Here is a 24,069-nt window from a genome sequence, read left to right on the forward strand (position 1 = left end):
AGATAAAAGCCTGGGCCCAGGCAGTGTTGGTCAGTGCTGCTCAGCAGGCAGCACTGGACTGGACTGGATTACAGCTGATACAAGGTGTGAAGGAACAAGGGGTGGCTGTGGGCATGCACTTGCTGCCGCTGCCAGTGTTTATCTGCATGGCAGCAGGGCATTTGGGCGTTGCCAGGAAGGCGTTTTTATGTAGATTCCTCCTCTTTCAGCACTGCATTGTGGTGCAAGCAAAAGAAGCAAATCCTGTCTGGCTTCCTCTCCGGCCTTTATTCACCTCCCGTGTAGCTGTGAGTGTGTGAGCCTGCAGGGCCCCATGGAATTGCCTAGAAGTAGGCTGAATCGCTGCAAGGGCTGAACAGCAGTATCGGGCAGGCTCGGGCAACGCGCGGCCCGTTCGGGTTATCGCTTCTCGGCCTTTTGGCTAAGATCAAGTGTAGTATCTGTTCTTATCAGTTTAATATCTGATACGTCCCCTATCTGGGGACCATATATTAAATTGATTTTTAGAACAGGGAGATGGAAATAGAGCTTGCTCTGTCCACTCCACGCATTGACCTGGTATTGCAGTATTTCCAGGACCGGTGCACCCTTTCCTTATGTGTTGACTAAAATCAGATTCCAAAAGTGTTTTTTGTGTTTGCCATTGTTTCTGTCTTTCTGAAGGGATCTCCCCTTTTAATCCCATTATTTCAACACCTGTTGGACAATGCATGAGTGATAATGAGCTAATTGATTAAATGCAATTAATGAATACATTGCCACCTCTTGTTTTGTGTCGTCTGTGTGTCTGTGTTTCCGGCATTTCACATTGGAACAGCTCATTCACCTTCCTTGTCTTCTCTCCGCCCTCCCTTTTAGGTAAGTTAAAGAGCTGCACCTGAGCCAGCCACTGATTGATGCAGCACCACAGTCAAATAGTGGAGTGGAGTAGGGGAACAGCAAACAGCCATTAAAGCCGCCCGCCCGCCCGCCCGCCCACCACAATGGACCTACCTGTGTACACTAGATGGATGTGATGGAATGTACTGTCGTCCCTACATTTCAAGAAGGAGTAAGAATTGCAGTTGCAACAAAGCCTTGCTTGCCTACAAAGAGAGCAGCAATTTGGATTTGTTACTATGTTACCTAGAAGAATAACAAACTGTGCAAGGATGGAGGTTGTAGGAGCAAGGAGAAGTTGTCTGTAAAGTTGGTGGATGCTTATTTTCCATTTTGCAGTCCCTTGTCTCCCTCTTGTGGCCTCCTGGAGGCAACTAGCTGTGCAAAAAAAGACAGCCTGGCGGCCGGCTGTTGCAGTGTTGCCCTCTCAGGCAACACTGAGTGACTGACTGAGCCGCACCGTCTTATATAAAGTTCAGACGGAACTTTGCACGTGTCATAGTGGAGCCCTGAGGAGCCAGAGCCAGCTTTCTGACATCATAATGGGGCCTCAGAGATAAAAGCCTGGGCCCAGGCAGTGTTGGTCAGTGCTGCTCAGCAGGCAGCACTGGACTGGACTGGATTACAGCTGATACAAGGTGTGAAGGAACAAGGGGTGGCTGTGGGCATGCACTTGCTGCCACTGCCAGTGTTTATCTGCATGGAAGCAGGGCATTTGGGCGTTGCCAGGAAGGCGTTTTTATGTAGATTCCTCCTCTTTCAGCACTGCATTGTGGTGCAAGCAAAAGAAGCAAATCCTGTCTGGCTTCCTCTCCGGCCTTTATTCACCTCCCGTGTAGCTGTGAGTGTGTGAGCCTGCAGGGCCCCATGGAATTGCCTAGAAGTAGGCTGAATCGCTGCAAGGGCTGAACAGCAGTATCGGGCAGGCTCGGGCAACGCGCGGCCCGTTCGGGTTATCGCTTCTCGGCCTTTTGGCAAGATCAGGTGTAGTATTTCTGCATCTGGTTTTGTTGGGAGGTGTCCGGGGTACCCTGCTCCTTGGCCTTGGGGGATCGTCTCTTTTCACAGAGAGACTTCACCCCCTTGCTGCTATTTGGGGAGTGGGCTTAGCCCCCGGACAACGAGTTGCGATCGCGCCTTACCCAAGAGGTCAACCGGCCTTGAGGCGTTTTTCTAAGAGCGTTCCGAGGGCGTTTATCGGGCTTCGTAGGTGTCTGGGGTACCCTAATCCTTGGCCTTGGGGGAGGGTTCCACTTAATTGTGGAATCTGAGCCCTTGCTGCTATAAGGGACAGGCTTAGCCCCCAGGCACTGAAAATGCCATATACATTTGGATTTGCATCCGGGGACACCCGGTTGCGCCAGTCCGTCCGCATCGAGGTGGAAGAAGGCCATCGCCAGCGGAAGAACCTTCGCTTCATTGTGGAGGTGATTCTGCTGGACTTCCTGGGGCTCAAGCGGGCGGACATCCTGTGTCTCAACGACCAGGAAAGCCGCGGTCGGTACACCGTATCCTTTACGGCCGCGGCATGTTGCGACAACATGCACAAAAGATTGTCTGATGCGGACCAGAGTGAGGAGCGGCTAAATGGACTGAACTTTTTATTCCTCTACGGGGAGGAAGAAGTCCCGCTCGTGATGTGCATGTTCAGTCCATTTGTCTCAGAGTGTGACATTGAAACCTTCCTCAGTCGTTACTGCAGGGAGGTCCGCTTCTCACATAAAATCTTGAACACCCAGAGCTTCTGGAATGGCAAAAGGAAATATTGGGTGAAGTTCCGCCAGGATCCCAATGGCATTGGAGGCTTACATCACCCACCCCAGAACTTTGCCATTGGGAAGAATCGAGGATTCCTATTTTACCCCCAGATGCCAATAGCCTGCCGGAACTGCTTGAGATATGGCCACACCAGAGAACATTGTGACCGGCCCCATGTGGTGCAGTGTAACAGGTGTGGCCAGGTTGGACACGTAGCGGCAAAATGCAGTTCCGAGGTGTTGTGCAATCTGTGCGGCATGACTGGGCATGCTTTTAAAGATTGCCCCCGCAGAGCGAAATCTGGGCCACCCAGACCAGGGCCAGAGCGGCAGTTTACAACATGTGCAGACGCCGCTGGTAATGCCCCAAAACGAGCATTGACGACTGAGGGGTCCAGGCCAAAGTCCTTCACAGCTCCATCGGGGGGCCCACCGATGTCAGCCTCGAGGGACGGCCATAGGGATTCCACCGGGTCCAGGCAGAGCAGGAGGAATTCTGACTCTGCTGGACATAAGTTGACCGGCACCTCTGCAAACAGGTCCTCTGCTCCGCCTGCAGTGGACCCTGTTGAGGCAGTGGTTAGCGACAGGCGTCGTGGCTCCGTAGGTTCTGCAGTAGGACCTGACGCCTGTCCCAAGAGTGTGGGCATGGAGCGGAGACACTCTGTGTCAGACGAGGGCTCCATTAAGAAAACCCTAAAATATGCTGGATTGGAGCCTCGTTTTGACCATTTCCGGTCAACGGGGGGGTCGGAGCAAAGTTCCTCCACTGCGGTTGTGGAGGGGCTTGCGATGAAGGCTCCCCGTAAGCAGGCAAAGGTTGCCAAGAGTGATGGGACCTCACAGGCCCCTGTGCAGCTGCCCAGGAAGGACATCAGCGATATCTTCAGCCAGGGGCCAGAGATGGGTGAGAGCGACTTCGAGGAGATGGATAGGAGCCATTCTGCAAAGAGACAGCGAGAGGAAGAGGAGTCCGGAGTTCGGAGGAAAGCTGCCTATCGGAGTTCGGATGAGAGCAGTGTGGGGGTTGGAGCCGCCCACGTATCTGGCTCTGACCCTACCAACATCCAAGATTTATTGACCCCTCAAAAAGGGGGTCCAGACTCGCAGCTGATCTCCGAGTACGACTCTTCTGGTTCGGACCCTGACCTCAACTAAGACTATGTTGGTTCCTATCAAAGTCGCCTCACTAAATGTGAGGTCCCTAAAGAGCCCTGTCCGCAGGACTGCTTTATTTTCATTTTTAGAGACTGTGGACTTTGACCTTTGCCTGCTTCAAGAATGTGGAATCCCTAATGACTTGGAATATCAAGATTTAAAGATGGACTGGAAACTAGGCCCCTCAGTCTGGTCTGGTGGAAATGACTGTCGCTCTGCGGGGGTTGGATTGCTCTGCCGAGGTCGTTTTATCTCCATCCAAACAGTGACTGAAATCATGCCCGGCAGAGCTATTTTAATACATTTGCTTTTTAATGGAATTTTAATTCGTGTTTTAAACGTTTATGCCCCTCCTACCAAACAGGAGAGGGCAGAACTATTAGAGATTTTACCATTGTTTTGTGTTGGGTCTACCCCCCTGCTGGTGGGTGGTGATTTTAACTGTGTGCGAGATGGAGAACACCGGCAGGGTGGGGATTTTAATCGAAAAATTGACCGTACTTCTTACCTGCTCAAGAATTTTATTGGTGATTTTAAATTGAAAGATTGCTGGAGGGAACTCTTGCCTGCGGACCCAGGCCCCACCTGGTCCAATGGAAGAGTGAGCTCCAGAATTGATTTTATTTTCACTTCTAATAGTTTTATTCCCAAAAAATGTTTGCTTTTAACAAATATTTTATCTGATCACAAGCTCCTTTCAGTGCACCTGGAGCTAGAGGGAGAGCAAAAAGCTTGTAGGGGTCCCTGGAGACTAAACACCACACTCCTGGAGGACCCCATCATTAAAGAGGAGTTTGTGCGGACCTACCAGTGTTGGCAGTCCCATAGAGCGCCCAGTCAGCCTATGCTACACTGGTGGGAGGGCATTAAACCCAAAATCAGAGCTTTTTTTATTCGAGCAGGTAAGAAGAAAGCAAAAGAGAAAAAACAATGGTTTTATGTTCTTAATAAACGTTTACATGTACTTTTTAAATTGAAGGAGATCGGTATGGATGTTGATGATGATATCTTAAATCTTAAAGCTGAAATAAAATATGCCATAGAAGAGAAAGGGAAACAAATAATTTTTAATTCACATGTAAAGCACCTCGAGGATGGCGAGAAGTGTTCCCGGTTCTTCTTCAAAAAGGTAATGGATAAACGAGATGTCATTTTAAACCTTGAAGGAGAAACCACTATGGTCGGCATTTTAAATTCTGCTTTTAATTTCTACCAATCTCTTTTTAACAAGAAAAATATTGATCCTTCCTTTTTAGAACATGTTCTTAATTCCCTTGATGCCAAGCTAGATATTTTAGACCAGGAAGTTTTATCCCGTAATATTACCTTGGAGGAACTTTTATTTGCTTTTAAAAGTTTTTCTAATGGGAAAGCTCCTGGGGAAGATGGTCTGCCCATCGAATTTTATCATGCTTTTTGGGAAATTTTAAAGAATGACATGTTTTTATTGTATAAGGAAGTTTTTATTACTGAAGAGCTGCCCCCTTCCTGGAGGAGGGGGATTGTGTCCTTAATTTTTAAAAAAGGTGAGAGGGACCAGTTAAAAAACTGGCGCCCTATTACTCTTTTAAACGTTGATTGTAAAATTTTAGCTAAACTAATAACAATCCGTTTTAAACCTTTTATTCATAAATTAATCCATCCAAACCAGGTATGTGGGGTACCTGGGAGGTCAATTACTGAGTCCCTGAATATTTTACGTGACATCATTTGGTATTTTAAAGAAAGGGGTCAAAGCCTTGCTATTTTATCCTTAGATTTCGAGAAGGCTTTTGACCGGGTCTCCCATGAATATCTTTTTATGGTTCTTAAAAAGATGGCTGTTCCTGAAATTATTTTAACACGTATTAAGCTTTTATATCGATCCTGTTTTAGCCAAATTTCTATCAACGGATTTTTAACTAAAGGTGTTCCTCTTTTATCAGGGGTGAAACAGGGGTGCCCGTTGTCTCCGCTCCTTTTTATTTGTGCCATAGAACCTCTGTTCACCCTAATAAGAGATGATAAAGTCATCAGAGGCGTGCCCATACCTGGAGGAAGGGGGAACCAGGTAAAAATCCTAGGCTATATGGATGACGCCACCGTCCTATGCCCAGACGCCGCTTCTATGAGACGGGCATTGAGGAACACCGGCTTTTTTTGTGAAGCCTCTGGTTTTAAATTAAACGTTGATAAGTGTGACTGTTTTTATACTGGTGTATGGGATTCCTCTGTGACACCAGGAGTTAACATGCAGCAGGATCAGATAAAAATTTTAGGAATTGTTTTTAATCAAGAAAACGATGGGAGACCCAATTGGGATTCAGTAATTGCCAAAATGGAAAAAAAGGTTTTAATGTGGAATTTGAGAAATCTCACCATGGAGGGAAAAGTTTTAATAATTAAATCTGTTTTATTACCCATAATGCTTTATGTAGCTATGGTTTTCCCTCCAACAATTTTATATATTAAAAAAGTGACCAGGATCTGTTTTATGTTTTTATGGGGTTCCAAAATGGAAAAACTAAAACGTGATTTTATGTACAGATGTAAGGACAATGGCGGGAGAGATGTTCCTAACCTTTTTAACTTCTTTTACATTAAATACTTTTGCTTCTGTTTTAAAATGTATAATTCTGATGGTATTTTTAGCTACTTTTTAAAGTACGCTACGGGCATGATTTTTAAACGATGGTTTCGTGTCCCTTTGAATTCTCCTGTGCTTCTGTGTCCCCCAAAACAATATGCGGTGCTCGAAAAAACTGTCAGGCTCCTAGGTCTCCAAGAATTGGAGCCTGACATATTGGGGGACCAGAAAAAAGTGTCACTCTCCTGTAGGCGGCAGGAGGATACACTGGCAGTTTCAAATTTCTCACAGGCAAGGTCCAAGGTGGTGTGGCGGAACGTTTTCGGGAAATTTATGGCAAATGTGCACAAGGACCTTGCCTGGGCAATCGTTCACCAGTGCCTCCCTACTCGTGAATTCCAGCATAGGCGAGGACTGGTGGCGAGAGCCAAGTGCCCGAGAGACAGGTGTGGTGACGACGAGACGATAATGCACCTGTTTTGGAACTGCCCATATGCACAGGAGGTTTGGAGGAAGGTAGGCCCATTGCTGAAATGGGCCTGCGGTCTTAAAGATCTTAAATTTGAATACGTGTTTTATGGTCTTTTTAACTGCCCAAGTTTTAAACAGCAAATGGTCTGTTGGATCATTTTAAACTGTTTTAAGAATGCCATTTGGAAGGTTAGGAACATTCTGCTTTTTAAACATGATTTTATTGACGTTAAAAATTGTGTGAAATATGCCCTAAGTGAAATGTATATTTATTATCTTAGGGACAAAAAGCAGCTAGGGGTAAAAGAAGCAACATCCATGTGGTGTTTGCAAATGTGGAATACCATAACATTGTAAATAAAAATGGTTTTATTCTTTTATGTCTTTTATGCCCTGTATAAATTTTATCCTGCTATTGTTCTGTACTTTTATTATAACATCTGTATTAATGGTCTTATTATTATTACTTTTGTATTCATTTAAATGTATGAATATTCATGTATTATGCTGTTGATTTTATCTTGTGGTTTCAATTTTAAAAAAAAAGTCTGTAAAATATATTATTTTTGCCAATAAAAAACTTTGTTGAAACCTTATCTGTTCTTATCAGTTTAATATCTGATACGTCCCCTATCTGGGGACCATATATTAAATTGATTTTTAGAACAGGGAGATGGAAATAGAGCTTGCTCTGTCCACTCCACGCATTGACCTGGTATTGCAGTATTTCCAGGACCGGTGCACCCTTTCCTTATGTGTTGACTAAAATCAGATTCAAAAAGTGTTTTTTGTGTTTGCCATTGTTTCTGTCTTTCTGAAGGGATCTCCCCTTTTAATCCCATTATTTCAACACCTGTTGGACAATGCATGAGTGATAATGAGCTAATTGATTAAATGCAATTAATGAATACATTGCCACCTCTTGTTTTGTGTCGTCTGTGTGTCTGTGTTTCCGGCATTTCACATTGGAACAGCTCATTCACCTTCCTTGTCTTCTCTCCGCCCTCCCTTTTAGGTAAGTTAAAGAGCTGCACCTGAGCCAGCCACTGATTGATGCAGCACCACAGTCAAATAGTGGAGTGGAGTAGGGGAACAGCAAACAGCCATTAAAGCAGCCCGCCCGCCCGCCCGCCCGCCACAATGGACCTACCTGTGTACACTAGATGGATGTGATGGAATGTACTATTGTCCCTACATTTCAAGAAGGAGTAAGAATTGCAGTTGCAACAAAGCCTTGCTTGCCTACAAAGAGAGCAGCAATTTGGATTTGTTACTATGTTACCTAGAAGAATAACAAACTGTGCAAGGATGGAGGTTGTAGGAGCAAGGAGAAGTTGTCTGTAAAGTTGGTGGATGCTTATTTTCCATTTTGCAGTCCCTTGTCTCCCTCTTGTGGCCTCCTGGAGGCAACTAGCTGTGCAAAAAAAGACAGCCTGGCGGCCGGCTGTTGCAGTGTTGCCCTCTCAGGCAACACTGAGTGACTGACTGAGCCGCACCGTCTTATATAAAGTTCAGACGGAACTTTGCACGTGTCATAGTGGAGCCCTCAGGATTCCAGAGCCAGCTTTCTGACATCATAATGGGGCCTCAGAGATAAAAGCCTGGGCCCAGGCAGTGTTGGTCAGTGCTGCTCAGCAGGCAGCACTGGACTGGACTGGATTACAGCTGATACAAGGTGTGAAGGAACAAGGGGTGGCTGTGGGCATGCACTTGCTGCCGCTGCCAGTGTTTATCTGCATGGCAGCAGGGCATTTGGGCGTTGCCAGGAAGGCGTTTTTATGTAGATTCCTCCTCTTTCAGCACTGCATTGTGGTGCAAGCAAAAGAAGCAAATCCTGTCTGGCTTCCTCTCCGGCCTTTATTCACCTCCCGTGTAGCTGTGAGTGTGTGAGCCTGCAGGGCCCCATGGAATTGCCTAGAAGTAGGCTGAATCGCTGCAAGGGCTGAACAGCAGTATCGGGCAGGCTCGGGCAACGCGCGGCCCGTTCGGGTTATCGCTTCTCGGCCTTTTGGCTAAGATCAAGTGTAGTATCTGTTCTTATCAGTTTAATATCTGATACGTCCCCTATCTGGGGACCATATATTAAATGGATTTTTAGAACAGGGAGATGGAAATAGAGCTTGCTCTGTCCACTCCACGCATTGACCTGGTATTGCAGTATTTCCAGGACCGGTGCACCCTTTCCTTATGTGTTGACTAAAATCAGATTCCAAAAGTGTTTTTTGTGTTTGCCATTGTTTCTGTCTTTCTGAAGGGATCTCCCCTTTTAATCCCATTATTTCAACACCTGTTGGACAATGCATGAGTGATAATGAGCTAATTGATTAAATGCAATTAATGAATACATTGCCACCTCTTGTTTTGTGTCGTCTGTGTGTCTGTGTTTCCGGCATTTCACATTGGAACAGCTCATTCACCTTCCTTGTCTTCTCTCCGCCCTCCCTTTTAGGTAAGTTAAAGAGCTGCACCTGAGCCAGCCACTGATTGATGCAGCACCACAGTCAAATAGTGGAGTGGAGTAGGGGAACAGCAAACAGCCATTAAAGCCGCCCGCCCGCCCGCCCGCCACAATGGACCTACCTGTGTACACTAGATGGATGTGATGGAATGTACTGTCGTCCCTACATTTCAAGAAGGAGTAAGAATTGCAGTTGCAACAAAGCCTTGCTTGCCTACAAAGAGAGCAGCAATTTGGATTTGTTACTATGTTACCTAGAAGAATAACAAACTGTGCAAGGATGGAGGTTGTAGGAGCAAGGAGAAGTTGTCTGTAAAGTTGGTGGATGCTTATTTTCCATTTTGCAGTCCCTTGTCTCCCTCTTGTGGCCTCCTGGAGGCAACTAGCTGTGCAAAAAAAGACAGCCTGGCGGCCGGCTGTTGCAGTGTTGCCCTCTCAGGCAACACTGAGTGACTGACTGAGCCGCACCGTCTTATATAAAGTTCAGACGGAACTTTGCACGTGTCATAGTGGAGCCCTGAGGAGCCAGAGCCAGCTTTCTGACATCATAATGGGGCCTCAGAGATAAAAGCCTGGGCCCAGGCAGTGTTGGTCAGTGCTGCTCAGCAGGCAGCACTGGACTGGACTGGATTACAGCTGATACAAGGTGTGAAGGAACAAGGGGTGGCTGTGGGCATGCACTTGCTGCCGCTGCCAGTGTTTATCTGCATGGCAGCAGGGCATTTGGGCGTTGCCAGGAAGGCGTTTTTATGTAGATTCCTCCTCTTTCAGCACTGCATTGTGGTGCAAGCAAAAGAAGCAAATCCTGTCTGGCTTCCTCTCCGGCCTTTATTCACCTCCCGTGTAGCTGTGAGTGTGTGAGCCTGCAGGGCCCCATGGAATTGCCTAGAAGTAGGCTGAATCGCTGCAAGGGCTGAACAGCAGTATCGGGCAGGCTCGGGCAACGCGCGGCCCGTTCGGGTTATCGCTTCTCGGCCTTTTGGCTAAGATCAAGTGTAGTATCTGTTCTTATCAGTTTAATATCTGATACGTCCCCTATCTGGGGACCATATATTAAATGGATTTTTAGAACAGGGAGATGGAAATAGAGCTTGCTCTGTCCACTCCACGCATTGACCTGGTATTGCAGTATTTCCAGGACCGGTGCACCCTTTCCTTATGTGTTGACTAAAATCAGATTCCAAAAGTGTTTTTTGTGTTTGCCATTGTTTCTGTCTTTCTGAAGGGATCTCCCCTTTTAATCCCATTATTTCAACACCTGTTGGACAATGCATGAGTGATAATGAGCTAATTGATTAAATGCAATTCATGAATACATTGCCACCTCTTGTTTTGTGTCGTCTGTGTGTCTGTGTTTCCGGCATTTCACATTGGAACAGCTCATTCACCTTCCTTGTCTTCTCTCCGCCCTCCCTTTTAGGTAAGTTAAAGAGCTGCACCTGAGCCAGCCACTGATTGATGCAGCACCACAGTCAAATAGTGGAGTGGAGTAGGGGAACAGCAAACAGCCATTAAAGCCGCCCGCCCGCCCGCCCGCCACAATGGACCTACCTGTGTACACTAGATGGATGTGATGGAATGTACTGTCGTCCCTACATTTCAAGAAGGAGTAAGAATTGCAGTTGCAACAAAGCCTTGCTTGCCTACAAAGAGAGCAGCAATTTGGATTTGTTACTATGTTACCTAGAAGAATAACAAACTGTGCAAGGATGGAGGTTGTAGGAGCAAGGAGAAGTTGTCTGTAAAGTTGGTGGATGCTTATTTTCCATTTTGCAGTCCCTTGTCTCCCTCTTGTGGCCTCCTGGAGGCAACTAGCTGTGCAAAAAAAGACAGCCTGGCGGCCGGCTGTTGCAGTGTTGCCCTCTCAGGCAACACTGAGTGACTGACTGAGCCGCACCGTCTTATATAAAGTTCAGACGGAACTTTGCACGTGTCATAGTGGAGCCCTGAGGAGCCAGAGCCAGCTTTCTGACATCATAATGGGGCCTCAGAGATAAAAGCCTGGGCCCAGGCAGTGTTGGTCAGTGCTGCTCAGCAGGCAGCACTGGACTGGACTGGATTACAGCTGATACAAGGTGTGAAGGAACAAGGGGTGGCTGTGGGCATGCACTTGCTGCCGCTGCCAGTGTTTATCTGCATGGCAGCAGGGCATTTGGGCGTTGCCAGGAAGGCGTTTTTATGTAGATTCCTCCTCTTTCAGCACTACATTGTGGTGCAAGCAAAAGAAGCAAATCCTGTCTGGCTTCCTCTCCGGCCTTTATTCACCTCCCGTGTAGCTGTGAGTGTGTGAGCCTGCAGGGCCCCATGGAATTGCCTAGAAGTAGGCTGAATCGCTGCAAGGGCTGAACAGCAGTATCGGGCAGGCTCGGGCAACGCGCGGCCCGTTCGGGTTATCGCTTCTCGGCCTTTTGGCTAAGATCAAGTGTAGTATCTGTTCTTATCAGTTTAATATCTGATACGTCCCCTATCTGGGGACCATATATTAAATGGATTTTTAGAACAGGGAGATGGAAATAGAGCTTGCTCTGTCCACTCCACGCATTGACCTGGTATTGCAGTATTTCCAGGACCGGTGCACCCTTTCCTTATGTGTTGACTAAAATCAGATTCCAAAAGTGTTTTTTGTGTTTGCCATTGTTTCTGTCTTTCTGAAGGGATCTCCCCTTTTAATCCCATTATTTCAACACCTGTTGGACAATGCATGAGTGACAATGAGCTAATTGATTAAATGCAATTAATGAATACATTGCCACCTCTTGTTTTGTGTCGTCTGTGTGTCTGTGTTTCCGGCATTTCACATTGGAACAGCTCATTCACCTTCCTTGTCTTCTCTCCGCCCTCCCTTTTAGGTAAGTTAAAGAGCTGCACCTGAGCCAGCCACTGATTGATGCAGCACCACAGTCAAATAGTGGAGTGGAGTAGGGGAACAGCAAACAGCCATTAAAGCCGCCCGCCCGCCCGCCACAATGGACCTACCTGTGTACACTAGATGGATGTGATGGAATGTACTGTCGTCCCTACATTTCAAGAAGGAGTAAGAATTGCAGTTGCAACAAAGCCTTGCTTGCCTACAAAGAGAGCAGCAATTTGGATTTGTTACTATGTTACCTAGAAGAATAACAAACTGTGCAAGGATGGAGGTTGTAGGAGCAAGGAGAAGTTGTCTGTAAAGTTGGTGGATGCTTATTTTCCATTTTGCAGTCCCTTGTCTCCCTCTTGTGGCCTCCTGGAGGCAACTAGCTGTGCAAAAAAAGACAGCCTGGCGGCCGGCTGTTGCAGTGTTGCCCTCTCAGGCAACACTGAGTGACTGACTGAGCCGCACCGTCTTATATAAAGTTCAGACGGAACTTTGCACGTGTCATAGTGGAGCCCTGAGGAGCCAGAGCCAGCTTTCTGACATCATAATGGGGCCTCAGAGATAAAAGCCTGGGCCCAGGCAGTGTTGGTCAGTGCTGCTCAGCAGGCAGCACTGGACTGGACTGGATTACAGCTGATACAAGGTGTGAAGGAACAAGGGGTGGCTGTGGGCATGCACTTGCTGCCGCTGCCAGTGTTTATCTGCATGGCAGCAGGGCATTTGGGCGTTGCCAGGAAGGCGTTTTTATGTAGATTCCTCCTCTTTCAGCACTGCATTGTGGTGCAAGCAAAAGAAGCAAATCCTGTCTGGCTTCCTCTCCGGCCTTTATTCACCTCCCGTGTAGCTGTGAGTGTGTGAGCCTGCAGGGCCCCATGGAATTGCCTAGAAGTAGGCTGAATCGCTGCAAGGGCTGAACAGCAGTATCGGGCAGGCTCGGGCAACGCGCGGCCCGTTCGGGTTATCGCTTCTCGGCCTTTTGGCTAAGACCAAGTGTATTTATACAGGAGGTTTTTGGTCAGAAGGTGCTCAGGTACCCTCTCTCTCGGCCTCGGGGGATCGTCCAGGTTCGCCTGGACTTCACCCCCGTGCTGCTATTTGGGAGAGAGGCTTAGTCCTGAGCAACGAGTTGCGATCCCCCCCAGCCCCTTGGTCTCCGTAAGACAAGGGGCGCAGCGAAAGCTGTGCGGTTCGACCTGGCCACGCTAATGGCAGGCGAACCCGATGCGGTGCCGGTGTACGCCCGGCTTAAGAATTCTGCACGATTTATCGTGGCAGAGGGTGGAGGCGGTCCCCGTGGTATTAAATTTTTAGTCCACGCCATTTTGGAAGATCTGCTGGCGGTCCACAAGAACGAGCTCTTGGCTATCCAGGACTACCCGAAGCGAGGAATCTACGATGTCACCTTCATGGGAGAAGGAATACTCCGTGATGCTTTGGACCGAGCTGAGAGGAAACAAGGTGAACTCGTAGCAGCGGGAGTCAAGGTAGTAGAGCATGAATTTGAAATAACCAAACTCGTGGTGATTAAAATGTATTCCCCATATGTGAGAGATATGGAAGTGGCAGCATTTCTAGCTGCCTACTTCAAAAATGTCAAACTCCTGGGGAAAGTGATGAACGAGTGTGGAGTGTGGACCGCCAAATGGAAGTTTTTAGTTACGCTGATTAAGGACCCCTCCACCCAAGAAACGAGATTACCACCGGCTCGTTTTAAAATTGGAAATGTGAATGGCGACCTCTACTTCTCAGGGATGCCAAACTTCTGCAGGGCTTGTGGTACCTATGGACATACCAGTTTTAACTGCGATGTCACCTGCAGAAACTGTGGAAGCAAAGAGCACAATATAAGGGAGTGCACAGAAGAAAAAAAATGCAACTTTTGTCAAAAAACTGGTCACTTGTATTTTTCTTGTCCTCATAGGTACCGAAGCGGAGAAGAAGAGCAACCCGGGGCGCCCCCACGTGCTCCACCAGCGGACCAGCCCCGCCCTCAGGGAGAGGAACAAGCCAGTGCTGCAAAGGAGCAGCGGGGTACCTGGGCTTCAAGGGTACGGTCTGTTGGAGCCAAAGCAGGTACCTCACAGCTAACAGCCTCAGAGGAGAGAAGGGAGTCCAGTGCGAAGGAAAAACGCCAAGCCAAACGTAAGGCTGAGAAGGGGCAGGCCAGTGAGATAACTGAGGCATCCCAGAGTGCTGGTTGCTCAGTGGATGCCGGGCCTGCTCCCAATCCTGGGTCTCTAGATACGGAGTCTGAAGAGGAAGGTTGGCTGAAAGTGGGTCCCCGTAAAAAGGGTAAACAGGAGCGTGCCGGTAGGGGGGTGACAGGGGAGGAGCAAATGGATACGTCCGTAAAGCAAAGTGAGGCTCCTCCTAGGACCGCCCCCTCGTCGTTACTGGTGAGGAGGGTGGGCACTGTTCCCCCCGAGCCAACCGACACCCCGCCATGTGCGCAACCTCCCCCTCTAGAACGGCCTGCACGGCCTGCACGGCCTCAGAGGGGAGCGGCGGGGCCCTTGGGGGACCCACCCGATACAGACCTATATGGTCAGCCGTTAGAGACCCAGGTAAGGCTGTGTGAATCTGGACTCCCTGTATACGAGATGAGGGCTGTTGGCTCGACGCTCACGGAAGGTAGTTCCTCTCCTGAATCATCCCCTTTCTCGCTAGAGTCAGACGAGGGCGGGGAGATGAGTTCAAGCGAGATTTCTGGTATTGCTGGTGGAGGCCAAGTCTGATTTTAAGTAACACGATTATTTATTTTTTAAAATCAAGACTAACACAATTAAAACTCCACGATGTCTGAAATAAAGGGGATCTCCCTCAACGTGAGGGGCGCCAAGTCCAAAGTCAGAAGGGTTGCTCTCTTCAGTTTTTTATCTGGCCTGGCAGCCTCTGTTTTTTTCCTGCAGGAGTGCGGCATTCCCCATGCAATGAAGTACCATAAATACAAAGAGGATTGGAAGTATGGTCCATCAGTCTGGTCTGGATCTAACGAGTCCAGATCAGCAGGGGTCGCCATTCTTTTTAAGGGAAACGTTTTTATTGATTTTATTCAAGAGATTCTTCCAGGACGTATTTTATTGGTTAAAGCTTTTATTGACGGCGTAAAATGGCAGTTTTTAAATTTTTACGGCTCACCTGACAAAAATGAGAGAGCAGAGATGCTAGAAATGTTACCTCTTTTTATTAATACAACTGAGCCTTTTATCCTCGCAGGTGATTTTAACTGTATCCTGAGGGGGGAACGCCGGCTTACCAGTACTACAAGTAGGAATTACGATAAGACCTCTGGACTGCTCAAAGATATTGTAAATGATTTTAAATTAACTGATTTGTACAAAGAATGTAATAGGAGCAGCCCAGAGGAAGCCGGCGTTACCTGGAGCAACGCCACCTGTAGCTCCAGGATAGATTTTATTTTTTGTAATGAGAATGTACTGCCTTTTAATTGTGAAGTTTTAACTAATGTTTTCTCAGATCACAAGCTTTTATCATTTTATGTAAAGCGTGATTTTAATAAACCGGTGTGTAAGAAGTCCTGGAAGTTAAATGTTTCCCTTTTAGATGATCCACAGGTTTTTACTGATTTTATTGAATTTTACCAAAAATGCAGGCGGGGGAGAGACATGCGTACTCCCATCAGTGCATGGTGGGAGAAAATGAAAAAAAGAATAAAGGAATTTTTTATTTAAAAGAGCGTGGCGAAAGCCAGAGAAAAACATGCTTTTTTTAAAATTCTCAGCACCCGTCTGCAGACCCTGTACAAGATGAGAGATAATGAAATTGACGTTAAAACTGACATCACTAATTTAAAAAAAGAAATAGCTCAGTGCCTGGAGCAGAAAGGCAAAGAAATCATTTTTCGTTCCAAAATTCAGCATGTGGAGGAGAATGAGACCTGCTCCAGGTACTTTTTAAAAAAAATTAACAATAAAAAGGCTATTATTAAAAATATTGAAGGTGTGTCAGATGTACAGGGTATTTTAAGTAAAGTTCATGAGTTTTATGCTGACCTTTTTAGTGTTAAAACTGTGGATCATAATTTTATGCGTGACTCACTGAAGGAGATTACTACTGTTTTAGACCCTGTCTCCCAGAATTTTTTATTACAGGAGCTGACGGAGCAGGAGGTTTTAGAAACGGTAAAGAGTTTTAAAGCCGGAAAAGTTCCCGGACCGGACGGTATACCCAGTGAGTTTTATGTCAAATTTTATGACATTTTAAAAGAGGATCTTTTTAGCCTTTTTTATGAAGTTTTTAATTCCAAGATGCTGCCTAAGTCCTGGCGGAAGGGTGAGGTCTCCCTGCTACATAAGAAAGGTGACATCGCAGTTTTGAAGAACTGGAGACCAATAACCCTTCTGAATAGCGACTATAAAATAATGGCAAAAGTGTGCGCAAATAGATTAAAAGCCATAATACCCCACATTGTACACTCTAACCAGGTGTGTGGGGTGCCAGGCCGCAGCATCTGGGATAATCTTAACCTGGTAAAAGATGTGATTGAGGACACGAGGTCTAGAAGAGGTAAATTAGCCATTTTATCTATAGACTTCGAGAAGGCGTTCGACCGTGTCTCTCATTTTTATCTTTTTAAGGTTTTAGAGCGTATGGGTATACCTGAAGGATTTTTATTATCACTTAAAGCCTTTTATAAAGATTGCACAAGCAAAATTTTAGTGAATGGTTTTAAGACACAGGACGTGATTTTAAACTCAGGGGTGAAGCAGGGGTGTCCCTTGTCCCCACTGCTTTTTATTTGCGCATTAGAGCCTCTACTGTGTACAATTCGCCGCGATAAGTTAATACGTGGAGTCCCCCTGCCCGGGGGTGGCGGCGTAGAGGCTAAAGCAGTGGGGTACATGGACGATGTAGCGGTTTTTTGCAGGGACACCCTGTCGCTTCAGAGAACCCTCAGACAAATTGAGTTTTATTGCTGTGCTTCCGGTTTTAAGGTGAACTTCGACAAAAGTAATATTTTAAATATAGGAAGCATGGCTTTTAGAGACATACCCGTCCCTGTGTCAGATAATATTACGATTTTAGGTGTCTCCTTCAGTGAGTGCGATAATGGTTTTATCAGTTGGGACATGGTGGCGCAGAAGGTAAATCAAAAAATATGTATGTGGAACATGAGAAAACTTACCATGGAGGGAAAAGTTTTAATTATTAAAATGGTCATTTTACCCCTGCTTTTATATCTCAGTATGGTTTTCCCTCCCCCCACGGTTTTATTGCAAAAAATTACTAAAGCATGTTTTACCTTCTTTTGGAGTTCCAGAATGGAGAAACTTAAAAGAGAGATTGTGATGAAATCCAAACCGAAGGGTGGCAAAGATTTTCCGAATTTTAACAGGTTTCTTTTAATCAAGTTCTTCAGTTTCTGTTTTAATTCCCTTTTTAAAGAACATTATTGGTCCTATTTTTTACGTTTTAATACAGGGTTTTTAATGCGAAGGTTTGGGTGGTTCAACTTTGTTTTATCCTCACCTTACGCTTTTAAACTCTCAATAAACTATGTGATTTTAGAAAAGATAGTGACCTTATTCAACCTGAAGGGAAAAAATGTAAATGAGCTGAAAAATAGTAAAAAATTAATTAAAGACCTAAGAGAAAGTGAGACGGTCAGCAGGATTGAGAATTTTAATGAGGAACGAAGTGCTTTTATCTTCAAAATTATTAATGTGTTTTATCTTTTTAATACACAGATGGACCTGGCCTGGAGCTGCATTCATCAATGTCTTCCATGCCGGGCATTCCAATACAGAAGGAGGCTCGCGAGGTCTGCCGTCTGCCCGAGGGAAGGCTGCCAGGCCGAGGAAACGATTCGACACATTTTTTGGACGTGTGATTTTGCGAAGGAATTTTGGAAAAAAATATTCCCTCTTTTGGTAAAGATGGCAGACCTGAAAGACTTGAATTATGAAGATATTTTATATGGACTATTTGGATGCCCAACCGCGAGCCAAAAGATAATAGCGTGGAAGACGATGAATTGCGCCAAAGAAGCTCTATGGAAGGCCAGGAACATCCTGATTTTTAAGCACGATGTTTTATCTACTGATGATGTTTTAGGTCTTTGTTTTAGCGAAATGTACATTTATTATTTATTAGACAAAAAAAGAAATGCCACCCTTCTTAATAAATGGTTTGTGAAAGAATGGAACTCCAACATATAAAGATTTGCCACCATGTCCCTTTTATGTAATGTAATGCAATGAAATATTGATTTTATTGTTATTCATTTGTACAAAAGTTGGTTTTATTGTAAACTGTATTTTTTATCATGAAATAAATCATTGACACCCCTGAAAAGGGGTAGCCAACTTAAAAAAAAAAATCTGTTCTTATCAGTTTAATATCTGATACGTCCCCTATCTGGGGACCATATATTAAATGGATTTTTAGAACAGGGAGATGGAAATAGAGCTTGCTCTGTCCACTCCACGCATTGACCTGGTATTGCAGTATTTCCAGGACCGGTGCACCCTTTCCTTATGTGTTGACTAAAATCAGATTCCAAAAGTGTTTTTTGTGTTTGCCATTGTTTCTGTCTTTCTGAAGGGATCTCCCCTTTTAATCCCATTATTTCAACACCTGTTGGACAATGCATGAGTGATAATGAGCTAATTGATTAAATGCAATTAATGAATACATTGCCACCTCTTGTTTTGTGTCGTCTGTGTGTCTGTGTTTCCGGCATTTCACATTGGAACAGCTCATTCACCTTCCTTGTCTTCTCTCCGCCCTCCCTTTTAGGTAAGTTAAAGAGCTGCACCTGAGCCAGCCACTGATTGATGCAGCACCACAGTCAAATAGTGGAGTGGAGTAGGGGAACAGCAAACAGCCATTAAAGCCGCCCGCCCGCCACAATGGACCTACCTGTGTACACTAGATGGATGTGATGGAATGTACTGTCGTCCCTACATTTCAAGAAGGAGTAAGAATTGCAGTTGCAACAAAGCCTTGCTTGCCTACAAAGAGAGCAGCAATTTGGATTTGTTACTATGTTACCTAGAAGAATAACAAACTGTGCAAGGATGGAGGTTGTAGGAGCAAGGAGAAGTTGTCTGTAAAGTTGGTGGATGCTTATTTTCCATTTTGCAGTCCCTTGTCTCCCTCTTGTGGCCTCCTGGAGGCAACTAGCTGTGCAAAAAAAGACAGCCTGGCGGCCGGCTGTTGCAGTGTTGCCCTCTCAGGCAACACTGAGTGACTGACTGAGCCGCACCGTCTTATATAAAGTTCAGACGGAACTTTGCACGTGTCATAGTGGAGCCCTGAGGAGCCAGAGCCAGCTTTCTGACATCATAATGGGGCCTCAGAGATAAAAGCCTGGGCCCAGGCAGTGTTGGTCAGTGCTGCTCAGCAGGCAGCACTGGACTGGACTGGATTACAGCTGATACAAGGTGTGAAGGAACAAGGGGTGGCTGTGGGCATGCACTTGCTGCCGCTGCCAGTGTTTATCTGCATGGCAGCAGGGCATTTGGGCGTTGCCAGGAAGGCGTTTTTATGTAGATTCCTCCTCTTTCAGCACTGCATTGTGGTGCAAGCAAAAGAAGCAAATCCTGTCTGGCTTCCTCTCCGGCCTTTATTCACCTCCCGTGTAGCTGTGAGTGTGTGAGCCTGCAGGGCCCCATGGAATTGCCTAGAAGTAGGCTGAATCGCTGCAAGGGCTGAACAGCAGTATCGGGCAGGCTCGGGCAACGCGCGGCCCGTTCGGGTTATCGCTTCTCGGCCTTCTGGCTAAGATCAATTGGATTTATCCAGGAGACTTGTCAGGAGGTGCTTCCGGTACCCTTTCTCTCGGCCTGGGGGGATCGTCTGGGTTCATAGCCCAGACTTCACCCCCCTGTCGCTATTGGGAGAAAGGCCTAGTCCGGGAGCAACGGGAAGGGATCCCCAGGCAATCGGCCTGTTTCCTGCCAGACGGGAGAGATGCCAGCCAGGATTTCGTACGCATCGGGTGAGGCCCGGATGAAGAATACTATTCGTATTGAAGTGGAGGAAAGACACAGACCAAAGAAGAACTTGGAATTTATCGCCAGAGAAGTGCTTTTGGGTTCGCTTGGACTACATCACAGGGATATTTTTTGCTTCCAGGACAACGAAGCCAAAGGAACCCACACCATCACCTTCCAGGATCTCGGGTGCTGCCAGAACGTCGTAAAGAAGGTAAACGAACTAATGTATGATGAAAAGTTTGATGGACTAGAGTTCGTATTACTTTTTGCCTATGATGAGATCCCTCTGGTAGTCTATCTCTACAATCCCCATGTAGAGACTGATGATATAACCACTTACCTTCAGAGATATTGTGATGACGTAAAATTTATGAACAAAATTAATAATGCTGTTGGATTTTGGGGAGGCAAGCGAAAATTTTTGGTCCGCTTAAAAAAAGACCCAGAGGGAATCGGAGGCATGCAGCACCCACCCTCTACCGTAGTTATTGGGAAAAGCAGAGGTTATATATTTTACCCGGGTATGCCCACATATTGCCGGCAGTGTGGACGCTTTGGACATACCCAGGTTTCCTGCAAAGATGAGAAGTTGGATAGGTGCAATAATTGTGGCCAATACGGACATCAAATGAAGAGTTGCCCCAAAGAGAGACTGTGCAATTTATGTGGGGGCAAGGGCCACATGTTCAGGGATTGCCCCAGCAGAGCCAGGAATCGTACCTACGCTGACACGGTGAAGAGTTTTGTGAAATCCACACCTGGGTCAGAGCCAAAGCGATCTTCAGTAGCGTCTGCTGAGGATCGGGTGATGATGACCCAGGGCGCCAGACAAGAGACTGTGATTTCAAGACCGGAGCCAATGTCTGCTGAATCTCTATCAGTAGACAAGGCGATGAAGGTCAAGGGCGCCTCCTGTAGCAGGAGTGCGGTTGGGACAGAGCAGGAGCCTGACACAGTTCCTGGTCAGGCCTCTGCTTGTAAGTCCCGTGGTGTTGCCATCAGTGGGTCAGAGCAGAGGGTCTCCATAACTTCAGTGGAGAGCCCTGCAATGACGACCCCAAATACCAGCCGCAAGTCCGAGCAGAAATCCCTTTCAACACCAGAGGGAGGAGCTATGCAAATGACCTCAAAGTCCCAACGGGAGAAGAGCCAGCCTAGGAAGGAGACTTCGCTGAAGACCCTTGACGACCGCTCTGAGGACCACCAAAACATCGTGGAGGAGATGGAGTCAAGCATTCCAGAGGGTGAGAAGAGAGCAGCCTCCAGTGAGCGGGGAGGAGATGACAGCGATGAGAGGGAGAATGAACCAGTAAGGAAGTGGCGGAGGGGAGTGGAACTTGACTCCCCGGATATCTGCTTGGCCGATGACGATTTGTGGTTGGGGCCGGTGACCTATCAGTTGTCTGCTTCCAACCCCCAGAACATCCAGTCGCCTGGGTCTCCTGAGCAGGAGATCTTTGGTGGGCTAGACATCCAGGAGTTTAGTTGTGGCTCGAGCATGGACGATCCGCCACCATAATATGTGTAATGCCTCTCGTCAATGTCGTCTCACTGAACGTGAGACTATTAAAGAGCCCCGCTCGTAGGGCTGCTTTGTTTTCCTTCCTAGAGACTGAGGACTTTGATTTCTGCTTGTTACAGGAGTGTGGATTTCAACACGCAATAGACTATTCGGACATTAAAAAAGATTGGAAGCTGGGTCCTTCCGTGTGGTCCGGCTCCAATGAAAATAGATCTGCTGGGGTAGGACTGCTCTGCCGTGGCTTTTCTACTATTATACATTCTGTGACTGAGATTTTACCTGGCAGAGCAATAGTAGTCCACCTGAATTTTAATGGTTTTATGTTTCGTATTTTAAATGTATATGCCTCTCCTGATAAGCAGGAGAGGGCGGAGTTAATGCAAATTTTACCATTGTTTTGTGTTGGGTCATCCCCCTTATTAGTAGGAGGAGATTTCAATTGTATATGTGAAGGAGAATGCCGGCAGGGGGGTGACCCTCTCCGCAAACTAGATAAGACCTCTTACCTGCTTAAGAATTTTTTATGCGATTTTAAGCTGAGGGATGCCTGGAAGTTGCTCTTGCCGGCAGACCTAGGCCACACATGGTCCAATGGGAGAGTGGCTTCTAGGATCGATTTTATATTTTTATCAGAGGATTTTAACCCAGTGAAATTTGTTTTAATATCTAATATATTTTCTGACCACAAACTCTTGCAGGCTAAGATAGAGTTTAGTGGTGAACTGAAGGTAAATAAGGGCCTCTGGAGGTTGAGCACGCACCTGCTGGAGGATCCTCTGACTCAGCTGGAATTTGGCCAATCCTACCAGTGTTGGCAGCAGCAGAAAAACCCCGACATACCAATGCTGACCTGGTGGGAAGAAATAAAAACAAAAATTAAGTTATTTTTTATTAAAGCAGGTAAGAGGAAAGCAAAAGAAAAGAAGCAATGGTTTTATAATTTTAACACAAGGTTGCAAACACTTTTTAAATTCAAGGAGCTGGGGATAGATGTGAAAGAAGATATTGAAAGTATGAAAGCAGAAATTAAGAAATGTTTAGAGCAAAGAGGTAAACAAATTATTTTCAGATCCCGAGTTCAACATCTGGAGGAAGGAGAAAAATGTTCCAGATTTTTCTTCAAAAAAGTTATGGATAAAAGAGATGTGATTTTAAACTTGGAGGGTCAAACCTCTAGGGAAGGTATTTTAAAGTCTGCTCATGATTTTTACCAGCTCCTTTTTAATGAAAAGTGTATTGATATGTCCTTTTTAACAGATGCTCTTAATGTCCTTGATCTTAAGTTAGATGTTTTAGACCAGGAGGTTTTATCACGTGATATCAACTTAGAAGAACTTTTTACTGTTTTTAAAAGTTTTTCTTATGGGAAAGCTCCTGGTTCAGATGGACTTCCCATCGAATTTTATCTAACGTTTTGGGACATTTTAAAGGACGACCTTTTTGTGTTATTTAAAGATGCTTTTACTGTAAATATGTTGCCGGTTTCATGGAGGAGGGGGGTAGTGTCTTTGATTTTTAAAAAAGGAGATCGGACTCTGCTGGGGAACTGGAGACCTATCACCCTCCTAAATATGGAATACAAAGTAATGGCCAAGATAATTGCAAACCGGTTAAAAATAGTGATCAGCAAAATTATACATCCGGACCAGGTTTGTGGGGTTCCTGGGAGAAGTATTACTGAGACTTTAAATATAATCCGTGATGTCATATGGTATTCAAGAGACCGGAGTCAAGGTTTAGCCCTCCTAGCGCTAGATTTTGAGAAGGCTTTTGACAGAGTTTCACATTTGTACCTTTTTAATGTTTTAAAGAAAATGTCAATCCCTGAGATGATTTTAAGTCGTATTAAGGTTCTATATAAGTCTTGTTTTAGCCAAATTTCTATTAATGGGTTTTTAACTGAAAATGTGGTTTTAAAATCTGGAGTGAAGCAGGGGTGTCCGCTCTCCCCGATTTTATTTATATGTGCAATGGAGCCCCTATTGTGTCAGATACGCAAGGACAAAGTCATCAGAGGGGTTCCTATCCCTGGAGGAGGTGGCAACCAGGTAAAAGTGTTGAGCTATATGGATGATGTGACAGTAGCATGTATAGACCCTGCTTCGCTCAAAAGAACCTTAAGGTGCACAGAGTTTTTTAGCCAGGCTTCAGGTTTTAAATTAAACGTTGCAAAAAGTGAATGTCTGAGCGTTGGAGCTTGGGACGCCTCCCAGACTCCGGAAATTAGCATAAAACAAGATAAAATAAAAATTCTTGGTATCATTTTCAAAGAAACAAATGATGGGATTGACAATTGGGATGAGATTTTATGCAAAATGGAAAAAAAGATCTCTTTCTGGAACCTTAGAGAATTGACGATGGAGGGCAAGGTACTAATAATAAAAATGATCTTACTGCCGCTAATGTTATATGTGGGAATGGTTTTCCCTCCATCGGATGT

General features: G+C 45.9%; 6 non-coding genes across 6 annotated transcripts; all 6 read left to right on the plus strand.

Annotated features, from left to right (window-relative positions):
- Nucleotides 1-401: 401 nt before the first annotated feature.
- On the plus strand, nucleotides 402-592 carry LOC142655130 (U2 spliceosomal RNA). Its single transcript, XR_012849419.1, has one exon. It is a non-coding gene; the product is annotated as a U2 spliceosomal RNA (small nuclear RNA).
- Nucleotides 593-7,388: 6,796 nt separating this feature from the next.
- LOC142653868 (U2 spliceosomal RNA) lies at nucleotides 7,389-7,580 on the plus strand. The gene has a single exon (XR_012848721.1). It is a non-coding gene; the product is annotated as a U2 spliceosomal RNA (small nuclear RNA).
- Nucleotides 7,581-8,823: 1,243 nt separating this feature from the next.
- On the plus strand, nucleotides 8,824-9,014 carry LOC142653196 (U2 spliceosomal RNA). Its single transcript, XR_012848135.1, has one exon. It is a non-coding gene; the product is annotated as a U2 spliceosomal RNA (small nuclear RNA).
- A 1,238-nt stretch (nucleotides 9,015-10,252) lies between these two features.
- On the plus strand, nucleotides 10,253-10,443 carry LOC142653197 (U2 spliceosomal RNA). The gene has a single exon (XR_012848136.1). It is a non-coding gene; the product is annotated as a U2 spliceosomal RNA (small nuclear RNA).
- Nucleotides 10,444-11,681: 1,238 nt separating this feature from the next.
- Nucleotides 11,682-11,872, plus strand: LOC142653199 (U2 spliceosomal RNA). Its single transcript, XR_012848138.1, has one exon. It is a non-coding gene; the product is annotated as a U2 spliceosomal RNA (small nuclear RNA).
- Nucleotides 11,873-18,450: 6,578 nt separating this feature from the next.
- On the plus strand, nucleotides 18,451-18,639 carry LOC142654083 (U2 spliceosomal RNA). The gene has a single exon (XR_012848864.1). It is a non-coding gene; the product is annotated as a U2 spliceosomal RNA (small nuclear RNA).
- The last annotated feature ends 5,430 nt before the right edge of the window (nucleotides 18,640-24,069 follow it).

The sequence above is a fragment of the Rhinoderma darwinii genome, chromosome 5 (genome assembly GCF_050947455.1).
Source record: "Rhinoderma darwinii isolate aRhiDar2 chromosome 5, aRhiDar2.hap1, whole genome shotgun sequence".
NCBI classification, from domain to species: Eukaryota; Metazoa; Chordata; class Amphibia; order Anura; family Rhinodermatidae; genus Rhinoderma; species Rhinoderma darwinii.